The sequence below is a fragment of the Thermobia domestica genome, chromosome 4 (assembly GCF_964235325.1).
Source record: "Thermobia domestica chromosome 4, izTheDome1.hap1.1, whole genome shotgun sequence".
In the NCBI taxonomy this organism is placed as follows: domain Eukaryota; kingdom Metazoa; phylum Arthropoda; class Insecta; order Zygentoma; family Lepismatidae; genus Thermobia; species Thermobia domestica.
Genome location: NC_137457.1, coordinates 80,807,042 through 80,822,221, shown reverse-complemented (window position 1 = coordinate 80,822,221; position 15,180 = coordinate 80,807,042).

Below are 15,180 nucleotides of genomic sequence, written 5' to 3'. Positions count from 1 at the left end.
ATTTTTCGTAACAGACTATTTTCCTTTAAAAACAATCAATAGCAAACGAAAAACAAACGATGGACGGAGGTTTCGTGTCGAAATTTGATAGTGGGGGCACCGTGAAGTTGCCCCTCAAATTAATTTACTGATTGAGTCTGTACGTTTTCTGAAACAACGGTTTCAGCTTCAAACAAAAAATAACAACCGAAAAATAAATGATTGGCTTCGGTTTCGGGTTCGAGTTCGAGTTGAACTTTCATACTAGATAGCCCAGCGGGAAATTGCCCACCACCAAATTTTATTTAGTGAAAATCTTGTTAAGTTTTTCGAAATAAATTTTTTTCTTCGAAACAATCAATAACGAAAAAAAACTATTGGCGTCGGTTTGGAGTCGAAATTTGGAAGTGAGGGGACAGCGTAAAATTAACACCCCAACTATATTTTGTGAATATGTCCGTACGTATTTCGAAACAAGTGTTTTTTTCTTGAAAACTCAGTAACAAACAAAAACAAGCGATAGGCTCTGGTTTCGATTCAAAATTTGAAAGTGATTGTTTTTGTGTGAAGTTGCAACCCACATTTTTTGAATATTTCTGTACGTTTTTCGAAACAAACGATTTTGCCTCCGAAACAATCAATAACACACCAAAAACAAACGATTGTCTTCCGTTTCGAGTCGAAATTTCACACTAGAAAGTCCAGCGGGAAATTGCCATCCCCCAAATTTATTTAGTAAAAAACTGCGTATCTTTTCAAAACAAAAGATTATTGTCTTCAAAACAATCAGTAACAAACGATTGGCGTTAGTTTGGAGTCAAAATTTTAAACTGGGGATGCGTGAAGTTGGCCCCTCAAATTTTCTTTGTGAATATGTCCTTACAATTTTTGAAACAAACGATTTTTCTTCAAAACTATCAATAACGAACAAAATTAAGAATGGCTTCGTCTTCGAATCGAAATTTGTAACTGGGGGTCAGTGTTAGTTTGGCAACAACTTTGTTTTGAATATTTCTGTACTTTTTCAAAACAAACTATTTTCCTTCAAAACAATCAATAAAATACGAAAAGCAAACGATTGTCATTTGCTTTTAGTCGATATTTCATACTAGAAGGTACAGCAGTACAGAGGTAATTGCTCCCCCCGAAGATTTATTTAGTTAAAATGTACGTAGCTTTTCGTAACAGAATATTTTTCTTTCAAAACCATCAATAGCGAACGAGAAACAAACGATTGGCGTCGTTTTCGAGTCAAAATTTGAAAGTGGGGGCAGCGTGAAGTCGCCCCTCAAATTAATTTTGTGATTAAGCCTGTACGTTTTTTGGAACAAATATTTCTGCTTCAAAACAAAACATAACAAAAATAAACGATTGTCTTCGGTTTTGGGTCGAAATTTCATTCTAGTTGGCCCAGCGGGAAATTACCCACCACTTTTATTTAGTGAAAATCTCCTTAACTTTTTCGAAATAAACATTTTTTTCCTTCGATACAATCAATAACAAAAAGTAAACGATTGGCGGCGGTTTTGGGTCGAAATTTGAAAGTGAGGGAGCAGCGTGAAATTGACAACCCAATTTATTTTCTAAATATGTCCGTACGTATTTTGAAACAAACGTTTTTTGTTGGAAAAACTCAGTAACAAACAAAATCAAGCGATTGGCTTCGGTTTCGATTCAAAATTTGAAAGTGGTTTTGTTAGTGTGAAGTTGCCAGCAGAATTTTATTTTTTGACTATTTGTGTACGTTTTTTTGAAACAAACTATTTTTTCTCCGAAACAATAAATATAAAACGAAAAAAAAAACGATTGTCTTCGGTTTAGAGTCAAAATTTCATTTTATAGAGGCAAGCGGGATATTGCCAATCCCTAATTTTATTTAGTAAAAGTTTCCGTAGCTTTTTCGAGACAAAAAATTGTTTCTTCAAAACAATCAATAACAAACGAATAATGAACGATTGGCGTTGGTTTGGAGTCAATATTTTAATATCGGTCCAGCGTGAAGCTCGCCCCTCAACTTTCTTTTGTGAATAGATACGATCTTTTTACGATTCAAATGATTTTTTTCTTCAAAACAGTCAATAGCAATAGAAAATAAGATTGGCTTCGAGTTGGAGTCGAAATTGAAAACTGGGGGCCAGTGTGAAATTGGCTTCCGAACTTTTTTTAATATTTCCCTACGTTATAAAATCAAATTATTTCTCTTCAAAACAATCAATAAGAAACAAAAACAAACGATTGTCGTCGGGTTGGAGTCGAAATTTGAATATGGGGGCAGCGTAAATTGATCCCACCAAAATAAATTTGTGAATATGTCAGTACGTTTTTTTTAGGAAACAACGATTGTTTCTTCAAAACAATCAATAACGAATGGAAAACAAACGATTGGCATTGGTTTTCAGTTGAAATGTCATACTAGAAAACCCAGCCGCAAATCGCCCAATACCAAATTTCATTTAGTGAAAATCTCTTTAACGTTTTCGAAATAAGCATTTTTTCTTCAAAGCAATCAATAACGAACGATAAGCAAACTATTGGTGACGGTTTAGAGTCAAAATTAAAAAAAAAAGTGGATAGAGTGAAAATGCCGTGCTCCCATTTTCTTTTTTGAATATTTCTGTACGCTTTCCAAAACAAACGATTTGTTTCTTTTAAACCATCAATAACAAACGAAAAACGAACGATTGGCTTCGGTTTCGATTCGAAATTTGAAAGTGTGGTGCTAGTGAGAGTTGCCCCCCAACTTTATTTTTGAATATTTCTGTACGTTTTTCGAAACAAACGATTTTTCTTTCGAAATAATCAATAGTACATGAAAAACAAGTGGTTGGCGTCGGTTTCGAGTCAAAAAGCTTCAAACTAGAAAGCCCAGCGGAAAATTTCCCATCACCACATTTTATTTAGTGAAAATCTCCGTAGCGTTTTCAAAACAAACGACTTTTTCTTTAAGAATCAATAACAGACCGAAAGTAAACAAGTGGCTTCGGTTTGAAGTCGAAATTTCATACTAGAAATCCCAGCGGGAAATTACCCACCCCCAAATTTTATTTAGTGACAATATTCATAGCGTTTTCGAAATAAACGATTTTTTCTTCAAAACAATCAATAACAAGCGATTAGCTTCGGTTTCGAATCGAAATTTGTTAGTGAGGGCTACAGTGAAGTTGACTACCCCAATTTTATTTTTTGACTATTTCTGTACATTTTCGAAAAAAATATTTATTCTTCAAAACAATCATATAACAAACGATTGGCTTCGGTTTCGATTCTAAATTTGATGGTGAGGGCTAGTGTAAAGTTTGAACCCCAAAATTATTTTTTGAATATGTATGTTCATTTTTTGAAACAAACTATATTTCTCTCAGGGCAATCAGTAACAAACAAACACAAACGATTGGCTTCGGTTTTGATTGAAAATTTGAAAGTTGGTGGCCTAGTGTGAAGTTGCCCCCAACATTGTTTTTTTGAATATTTCTGTACGATTTTCGAAACAAACTATTTTTTTAAACAATCAATAGCAAACGAAAAACAATCGACTGGCTTCGTTTCAAATCGAAATTTGAAGTTGGGAGAGGGCAACTTCACATAAGTATCACAATCTGTTTCTTTTGTATCATCTCGATTTTATTTATTCGCTACCCAGGTCAAATCTAATACTTTATGGCCTGCCGAGTTTACTATTTGCAAAATCCTGGCCGCAGTTTGTCAATTCTAACATCCCCAATGTGTGATCTCTTAACACGTTATAAGAGCTATTGCACTGACAAGAGGTGACTGCACACTATTATGATTATTTCGAATTTTGTCAAAGAAGCGTCATTTCTTGTACCTACAATTCGCCAAATTATTTCCAACTAGATGCCAACTAAGCATTACAATTTACCTTTTTAAAAAGATAGTTAGATTGAATTAGTTCGCATAATAATTTAATTAGAGTTTCTGAATAGACATTAAATTCATGATTTAATTTTCATACTTCTGTTAGCGTAGTTGTCATAATTCTAGTTTGCTAATTTTGTTTGTGTATTTTAGAAGTTAATTTATTCGGCATTATTAATAGGGTATGTTGAAAAAACTTATTTTCGTGAGGCTTGTTCAGACCAGAAATAAAGATGTAATTATTTCATGCTGTGTTGGTATTCAGCATGCATCTTGTGAATTTGTTAGCATATGTATTGTATTGTGTATGTTACATTGTATTGTGTGTGTGTGTAATCTATCAATGTTAGATTTTGGTTCTCTGTTGTTCAATTTTCCAGATTCCCCAGCGGGAGCTGGGTTCAATTCTCTGAACTACATCAATTCAATATCTCGACTAGCTGGAGACAGCTGATTTATCCAGGTTGTCTTTTGATTATTTCAATCACCGCAGGGGAAGACATCTAAAAGCGTTCAGGTGAGTATAACTATTTTTATTATACTTATTAACGGTGTCGTGGTTCTATGTGTCGTATTATCGTGACCAGGTTTCCCAGTGAATTGTGAATTGGATTCCAATTTCTCCAGTGAATCGTGATACTTCTGTGTTTGTGTGCGTCCTAGGATTTTGTGGCAAAGAAGAGATATAAAGTACGTGATTATTACTATTTCTAGAACTCATCTGAGCCTGTGGCGGGAGTCGAAGGAGGGAGTCGTAGCAATGATGGGCAGTGATTAGTGTTGTGAATATACCTTTATCTCAAGAATAATTGAACTATTTAGTTCAATGTTCATTGTGTGGTTTTACACCAATTATTTCGAATAATGGTAAGTTTTGCTGGAGGAAAGACCTCATAATCCTCTAAGCAGTTGAAAACTAAAAGGGATGGTTATGTATTGGTGGTTGCTAAGAATTCAACAATCCCTGGCTTGATTTTGAAACTTTTGCGTTTCTCCTTCTGATAATGAATCACTGTGGGTGAACTCTAATGTGTCTTCTAAAAGAAAGAGAATACATGGTTTTTATGCAGTGAATGCGGTATAGGTTCGAATTATGTAGTAAGGAAAGATGATGTTTGTCACCAATTGTATTTAGTGGTGCTTGTTGAACACCGGTGGCTTCATTCGTCCTAGACGGAATGTTGGACTTCGCGGTATTATGTTGTCATGATTTATAACTTTCTTGAACTGAAATGAAACAGTGTTTATAATGAAACTGTATTTTGAATAATAGGGATTACAGTCGACCGTACATTATTCTGTTCAGGCTTCTGAGGGGCACCTCCGAAAAACAAAAAATCAACTACTTCTGGCAATGAATGGTTTTGATCAGTCCTCATAATTACCTGAAGTAATACTACCTGCATGAGTGGAAACAATTCAACAATCCCTGGCTTAATTTTGAAACTTTAAGGTTTGATTTTGAACCTTTTAACTTACACGCAAGACTACAGGTCTGGTGCATAAGTAGCAAATGAGTTCAATTATTTCTTTGTGAAGCCAAGACTTTGATATAATTTTAAACATAATTAATTCGAAGTCATTCCCTTACAAATTATGTTCGTAATTCAAAACTTCGAACTATAATTTTCATCGCGCTTATAATTTTCATGGCTCATAAGCTAGAAGCATAACAGTTTTAATCGATGATTAAAAAGTTTTCCAGTTCATATTACAAGACAACCAGTGATTTGTCTCTGTATTACTTCAACCTGTAGGCTGTAGTGGAAATACAAAAGTATAGTCTCCCGTGTGGACCATTTTTCACAAGCTTTAATACAGTTTTGATATGAGTGTCACGATATAAAACATTAGTCAATACATGGCTGTGGTCGGACGTGTGGAATCTAGATTTTGGATTATTTTACGAATTAGTAATTCGGGTGGTTTGATATCTGATTACTCATATCCTTGGGTTTTGAATATATTGTTACCAATATATGAGGAGTGAGCGTAAACGATGGCACCCATCATTCAACCCTTCCTGTCCCTAGGAGGAGGGGGGCACGTAAATAGTCTCTAAAGTACCATGGCGTTGTCCATCGACAATTAATCCAGCATACTGTGTGTTTCTGACAGCCAATCAAAATAGCCTTTTTTAAAAAAAGAGAATACAACGTAGTGGAGTGGTAGGGTGGAGAAAATAATAAATGGTAATATATATATATTTTTACAAGTTGCTTGCATAATTTCCGTGATTATTCACATGTTTAGTAATTCACATCATTTTCATTCCCTATATTCACTGCGAGATTAGGTGTTTATTAGGGTTGCATCACTAAGGTTGTCCTTATTTCTCGTGTTGTATATATCTGAGACCGCACCTCGTATTTTTACCTTTAATGAGAAAAGTGTAATCTGTAAATTTGAATTCGTTATGCGGACGATAAATGGTACCACAAAGACATTAAATCTTTATAGGAAAAGGATTTAGAAAACAGTGGTGTCCTATGTTGGTTAATAGATTACAAAATATTCCTAGGCTTATTTCTTCTATGTAATTCCATTTAATGGGTAATTTAAAACATAGTTCTGAACAATATTAAATTGGAAAAAACAAATTTCAAACCTTTTCGCAACCTTTCAGAACTAAATCCCTCTCTCCTTTTTTTTAAAAAAAATACAACCGTTAATAGAACTTAAGCCTATATACATATACTCGCTAAAGCTCGCTAGGGGCTCCGTCCCCAGACCGCCGGTCATATCTTTGCCATGAAGTGTCAAGTTCTAGAAAACTATTCCTGGAGGAATTCACTTCCCTTTACAGCAGACACCTGTTACTAACACATACTTCAATTCAACCGGTAGTATTCCTTCCATGTAAGTTCGAAAAGCAAACACACAATTTATTAGAAAGAACTCTATTATTACTTCTACTCTGGCAATCATGTACTTGGCTTATTATGTACACTTTGCGCACATCTATACATGTTAGAGACAATTACAGAATTTACATTCTGAAACATAAACAGCGGGCACTGTCTTCCAATAGCCTATGTATTAAACTTTGCATTTTCAGATAACACTCACTGTTTACAAATGTGATTTTTTCAGTCTTTTAAATATTTATTCGTAGCATTCTTTTAACATTATGTTTTGCAGTGGAATTTAATACAATGTATTATAATAGTGTTGTACTGCAAACATTTACATTGTACCACTTTCGGTACAAGGTTATAAGAGTTTTAAAGTGGTGGGCTGGGGAAACGACATGAACCAACCTTGCAATTTCGAAACAAAACCTATGCGAATCGCTCGTGTCGGAATGTACCGTTAAAAGTTTCCTTTGTACTATTTCCTGTACAACGTTATAAGAATTTTAAATTGGGGCTGGGGAAACGGCAGCTCCCCAGCTTTGAATTTTGAAACTAAACATATGCCAATCGTTTTGCTACGCTTGTCCTGGAATGTAACATCAAAAATATTTGTTTGTACCACTTCCGGTACAAAGATACGTGAGTTTGAAGCCAAGGCCCTGCCGTTGTCAAAACCTACCTCGGAATTTCGAAACAAAACCTTTGCCAATCTTTTGTATAACGTTTGTACTGGAATGTGTCCCAAACACTTTCGTTTTTACCACTTCTGGTACAAATATATCACAATTTTAACTTCCGCAGTGCTGTTTCCACTATCCTTCGCCTTTTAATTTCGAGATAATACTATGTCAATCGTTCGTAACACGTTTTCATTGGAATGTGTCTCAAAATTTTTCGTTTGTACTAGTTCCGATGCAAAAGTATAAGAATTTAAAAGTAGGGGCTGTAGAAACGGAACCCCCCCTTAAATTTTCAAAATTTAGATTTTCTCAATTGTTTGCACTACGTTTATAAAGGAATGTACTGCAAAAATTTCGCTTGTACCATTTCCGTTAAAAAGATATAGAAGTTTTAACTAGGGGGCTGCCGTTTCCACAATCCGCCATCTTCAAATTTTGAAACAAAATATATGACAAGATTTTGTACTACATTTGTACTGGAATGAACAGCAAACATTTTCGTTTATACCACTTACGGTACAAATATATACAAGTTTTAAACTAGGAAGCTGTCCTTTCTACAGCCTCTCCACAATTGAGTTTCCAAACAAAAATTGTCAATCGTTTTTACAATGTTTGTAACGGAACACACAGCAAGAGCTTCGCTTGTACCACTTCCGATACAAAGATAAGGGAGTTTTAATCTATAGGGCTGCCGTCTTCACAGGCTCCCACCATTGAATTTCGAATTAAAACTTACCTTAATCATTTTACCAAGTTTGTAGCTGAATGCACCACAAAATTTTCGTTCGTACCACTTCTGGTAGAAACATATAAAAATTTTAAACTAGGTGGCTACAATCTCCACAACTCCCTACTTTAAAACTTCTATATCTTTTTAATGGAAGCAGTACAAACGAAGCCTTTTCTGATACATCCCTGTACAAAAAATTCAGATTTCGAAATTAAAACGCTGGTGCTGACGTTTCCATAGCCCCACTTAAAACTCTTAAATTTTTATACCTTAGTCGGTACAAACGAACTTTTTCCGGTACATTCCGGTAGAAACGTAGTACAAACGATTGGCATACGTTTTATTTAGATATCGAATGGTGGCGAGCCTGTGGAAACGGTAGCTCCTATGTTTAAAACTCTTATAACTTTATAACGGAAGTGGTGCAAAAGAAACATTTTGCTGTACTTTCTGCCACAAACGTACCACAAATGATTTTCATAGGTTTTGTTTCGAAATTCCAAATTGGGGAGCTAATGTTTCCCCATACTTCCACCTTAAAACTCTTACAACTTTGTACGGGCAGTTGTGCAAGAGAAACTTTTTGCTGTACGTTCCGGCAAAAACGATTCTCATAGGTTTTGTCTCGAAATTCCAAGGTTGGGGACTGCCGTTTCCCGAGCTCCCCACATTAAAACTCTTATAACTTTCTACCTGAAGTAGTACAAACGTAAATTTTTGCTGTAGATTCCGCCAGAAACGTAGCTCAAACGATTGTCATAGCTTTTGTTTCGAATATTCAAGGTTGCGGGCAGCCGTTTTCTCCGCCCAACACTTTGAATCTCGTATAAGTTTGTACAGGCAGTGCTTCAAACCAAAATGTTTGCTGTACATTCCGGCACAAACGATTGGCAAGGTTTTTGTTTCGAAATTCTAAGGTGGCGGCTGCCGTTTCCCGTCTCCACTTTAAAGCTCTTATAACTTTGTACCAGAAGTGATATAAACGAAACTTTTTACGGTAAATTCCGACAGAAACTTAGCAAAAACGATTGGAATAGGTTTGTTTCGAAATTCTAAGTTTCGGGCAGCCGTTTTCCCAGCCTAACACTTTAAAACTCTCATAACGTTGTACCGGAAGTGGTACAAACGAAAATGTTTGGTTCACGTTCCGGTACAAGCGTAGCACAAACGATTGGCATTGGTTTTGTTTCGACATTCTGGCGAAGTGTACCTGGTTTCAACCGCATCTTCATCTTGCATTATTCACATCTACTTAATCATTGATCTTTATCATTTCCAACTCACCTCCTTGCGAGTTCACATGGTTATTGATATTCCTCGTACTAACCTATACCTGGAGCTTACCTTGTACTAGATTTGAGCTAGATGCAGGTATTATTTACATCATAAAAACGCGTACTAACACACACCTAATAGGTTTGGGCCAACCCCAGGTCGAACTGATACTTTCACATGAACAACGCGTACTATCATATACCTGGTACTTACCTTGTAACAGATTTGAGCTACGCTCGGGGCGAATTGATATTTTCATCACAATAACGCGTACTAACACACATGTGGTTTTCGCCTTGCACTAGGCTTGAACTATTCCAAGATAAAGTTACTATTTGGATTTCCTCTGCTCAAGACCATACATTTACTTAGAGTCAATTCTGAGTACGTTATCTCTCTCCTTTTGGGGACGAGTACACACCCCCTTTTCTCATCCCCCATGATGGCTACGTACAACCCCGTCATCTTGAAAAAGAAGATAAAGATACAAACGAAGAAAGTCACAAATCTCGATACCGGACTGAGGACTTTAAGTGCCGCTGGCGGCCCTACCACATACAGCTCTACCACCGAGCCACGATCATCTTCGACTAACCTCTCGGTCATGTCCAAACAAAGACAGTTATGCAGCCCGCCTTATCACTTCACTTCCATTGAAAACCCCAATTCTGTACTCAAATTCAGAAAAGATTTGTCCAGGTCACTGCTAATACTCCAGAAGAGTGCTCCAAACGCACTCCACAGCAAACGATTCAATCTATGCTTCTGACAAATTTTGACAGCAAATTTTCAAATCCAAATTTGTTGAACTTAAACTTAAAAAAATTCTTACAATGCCCAGCCATCCCCGAGATTGTCCATACCCGCAATGATATCATACTGAAGACTACCCGGCCAGCATTATTCCAAAAAATCAGAAACAAAGTAACTAGTGACATTTTCGTTAAAAAAGCGCAAATTGCATCAGTTCAAGACACCCGCCGTAAGCAGGTACCTCTTCCTAGACGCACATCTTTACTTTATGTTCTTCCTACGATCCCTAATAAACCGATGAAGAAGTGCTGGAAGAACTGAAATACGAAGATCACATATTCACAAACATCATTAGGATTAAGAATGATCGCGATCCTACTTACATGGTTCGGGTGTTACATCACACTAAGGAACTATCGATGATTTGCTTTAAAAATGTAACCCATCAATATAAACATAAAATGGAACCATCAAGTTCACCACCAACGTTGAACGTGCGCTGAGAAAAATGTCAAGAATATAGGACACATTCAACTTCTGACGGTCGGAACGCTCAGGAATGTGGCCATTGCTACGACCCACATTCTACGCGATCCTGTACAAATCTTACGTCTCCTGCGAATTGTCCCACTTGTCATGACCAACCTCCTGTCTATAGCTATAAATGCAAGGGCAAACCCAATCCACAACGAGAACATCCTGGACTAGTAGTTTCTCTCCGTATACAAGGACAACCTGTCACCCATCACCATTCTATAGTCGCCAAAATAACTATTGATCAGATTCTGACTTTCTTCACTCTGGCAATGCAGTTCATCAACCTGTCCAACGACCTCGCATTCTTCAGCATATCATTCACTCATAAACGTCCACGTTCAGTGTTAACACTCTGTCACCATACTACCTCACCACCATGATAACACGTTCTCGACAGCTATATCGTGGGTATACGCACACTCATAATACAAATGTCATTCGCAATCATAAACAGTTACAGTTCCAAATTTTATTCATGCTTATAAACATAGATTTTGAAATAAAACATGTAATAAGTTCTCAGATACTAGTCATCCTTCAAAGTACTGGAAACGATTCAATGCTCTATGCGACAAATATACAAGAACTCCATATCCTATTTTAATCGATAACTCACTAGCACAAGGCGACGTAGACAAAGCAAGTGCTTTTGCAAACAATCTAAAACAGCATCTTCACAACTCTACCTTCCGATGATTCTTCACAACCAGCCGAAAAAGTTAATGTGAATTATTACTTTTTACTACCTAACATATGTCTTTCCCTTTTACCTGACACGCTGTTAGCTTCACCAATTACAATCCATGTACTCAGAACTGCTGTCAATCGAAAACATAATTCCGCACCTGGTTTTGGGAAATTCAGTTACCGCCATATCAATGAATGCCCGTTATCACTGTTTTCTCCTTGTAGCAACCATTTATACTTTTATTCTCCTCACTGAAAATTTCCCAACACCATGGAATTCTTCGAAAGCTCTTATGTTTCCTAAAGGAAACATACCGTCAGATAATGTTTCATCATATCGTCCAATTCAATTTACCTCCAAAATCCATGAACGAATAGTGGGGAAACGACTACATTCATACCTTGCTCATCACCACAATCTGCCGATACTCCAAGACGGGTTCAGGCCTGAGCAACTGCTTTCTCTATCAATGACCAACTTCTTCGACGTACGAACCTGATCACCATACATTGTAATAACGTCAAACCCTCTTGTCTGGTACTGTTCAATTTAGAAAAAGTATTTGACAAGGCCTGGCATATATCTCTCATTCACAAACGCATTCGCTTTCATACGCTTGCATACGTTTCCATAAACGATCACCTGTCTTTATGTTTATCCAATCTTTATTCTTTCTGGTGTCCCCCAAGGTTCTTTGTTTTCGCCTATTCTATAACTCATCTTTGTTACAGATATACCTCAACTTCCAGACAAACTGAACAGGGTTCAGTACGCTGATGACACTACTTTCCTTGCCCCTTCTAATGCAGTCCAGGAAATAATTACACTTTTACAAACAGCCTTAGGTAATTTCTATCAACGGTGCTAAAAATTCCATTTATTAAATAACACTTCTAAAATCCAGGATATCGTCTTCCTACCGCCGAAAAAGTCAATCAAAGCACGCCGAAATCCCAACGGCATAACGCTTCAGGATGACGACATTCCAGTACAAGACAATAAGAAAACAACATACCAAGGTGTAACATTCGATCGGCATCTTACATGGAAGAAACACATTACCAGGATTACTAGCAAAGCATTCAATCGCCTAAATCTTCTGAAGTGTTTAACTGGAACAACCTGGGCTTAAAACCTGCCACTGTATTTAATACTTGCAAAGCCTGCTTGCGTTCGACCCTTACACATGGCAGTAAAACTTGGGTATCTGCTCTAGACAGTTTTTATCAGAAACTACTCATACTTGAAAGACATGCCTTCCGAAATGATAGCCGGATTAAATTACGAAGTCCTACACAATACCTATACAGCCACACCTTTTCGTTTTATGCACACACCCCTGTCCCTATTATTCACACTCTACTGTTACACACTTCCTGCGAATCATCCTGATATTTATCTACTTGACGATTTTGATACTAACCTTCAACACCCTCTAATCTTCCCATCATATTGTGAACAGTGACATTCCTTTTAGCTAATATTGGCTTCCTTGTGTCTCCATTATAGCCTAGAATAGCCCTTAGGCGAGAAGAAGGTTTCATTTGTGTTATCACATATTCGCACATCATCTCATTCCTCATCTCCATAGTCAAAAGACTTATTTCTATATTCAATCCTTTATCTTATATATAAACATATGCAGCTAGTATTATTTTCACATCATTATTACTTTCCTTTCATCGATCACCCTTGCTTGCTTAAAATATTAATAAAACTTCGTTTCTTTCTCAATATGTATTGTGTGATTTCCTGGTTATGTGTATCTATCACATCATATATGGTATTTATTTTGTTTGTTAGTTTCTTTGGTTTCTTCTCCTGTTCAATCCAATATGTTAAGTCCGACAATGGCCTTAAGTCCTCTGCTTTTTTGATATATTTATATAAATAAAGATCTTCTACTTCATAGCATCCCGTAGACAAACCATTATCATTGATCAAATAATTGTTCCGTATTTCCCTTATCTAAAATAGGACGTAACACTCTAATATTGAGCTAGCACTTGGTTAGCTTCTAAAAATGTATTTTTGTAGGAACTGACCATCTGGAACTCGAACCAGGTTAATAAAGTAAGCTATGCGTAGCTGGCGGAGAAAAATAACCGAGTGAATAGGTGTTTCCTCCCCATTGGCTGAAGAAAGCACAGATCAATTGCGATTCTGTCTCTGAACTTCAGATAGATGTAGGAGCCCCGATTAGAAACAGCGCAACGTCCACCGGTTTGCACCTTTCCACTTCAACCGTTTGATCCTTGTTTACCAATAGTAGATAATCATGGTTACTTCTGGGCCAAACCTCTTGACCAACCCATTTCAGACATATTTTTAACCAACGCAGAATGACCCAGGTAATTATACAAATTTACACGGCCAAAGTATTCCCATAAATACAATATTAAAGTGAGATTGAATATGCTTTTATGACATTTAAAATCATAAAAACTTATATCTAAAATCATATAACTCGTAGTGCGGTCTTTAATTTAACAGATACTTTTTATTTGATCCAAATCGATTCACAAATGCCTGAGTAATAAGATGGACTTTAGACTGTATATGAGTATTGAATAAATGCACAGCCAAACAGTATATATATATTTTCATTCATCTAACTCACTGATACAATGTTCACAGACACACACACACAATCCAGATTGCTTGGTGAGAATAAAAAAATAAGTTGAACTAAAGCCAAGGTTATCTACTTCCATTGTATATGAGAATGATTCTACATGCAAGTTACGTACATGACTTCCATATGAACATAGCTGTAGTAGAAGTCACAAGTTGCATCCCCTCAGGCAATCATGCATGTTTTCTTCTCTTTCTTTTTAGTAATCAAGCAGCATATGGAAGTGTAGTAATAACAATACCAATTCTGTCACGTTATACTGTCACGTTATATAGTTACAATTTTCTCTCTCTTCACAATCGAAAAAGTTTTAAAATTCTTAGTTGTAACGTGATGATTTTTGCCTTCACGTGACAAACAGGGTTGGAACCTAACATTTTTAACATGTTTTTCCAGAATTGTTACAACTACGAATTAAGCTCTGAAACTATTACTAACGACTCGCTATGATATATAGTAAACATGATATTTTTTGCAAACGATAACCAGCCCTGTTTTTAATGCCGTACTTGAGGGATGTTTTTTTAAATCGTTATAACTTCGTTGTTTATTAACCGATTTCCAAAATTCAAACGAGAAATGAATACTTATAACAAAACCAATTTTTTAAAGTGCATAAATGGTTGCATAACCCTGAGGATATTTATCCCTTTTTCAATATCTACAGAATTTCATAAAATCGATAAAATGAAAAATACTAGCATAATCTACATAAAATTCTAAGACTTTTTAAAGAATAACGTTTTCCAGAAAACTCAAAAATAAACCCGTAAAAAATTCCCGAACTTTTGAATTAGTTATAACTTTGTTAAATATTAACCGATTTTTAGAATTCAAACAGCAATCAATAGAGAAATAAATTTACTATCTACTGAATGTCATGTAGATTGCATAACTCTAAGGATATAATTAAAAATCTCAAATAACTTTCTTATTTATACATGGATCTTTAAAATTCAAATGACAATGCGTTCTGTATACCCAAAGGTCTTAGTTTTTTTGTCTTCATACTATAAAAACACTTATACACTGAAACCATACTTAAAATTACAAGTTCGGATATTGATAATGAAACCATAAAAACACTTATACACGTAGACCATACTTAAAATTACAAGTTCAGATACTGATAATGGAATCTTCTTCTAACCTCGTTCTCTATAGGAAAC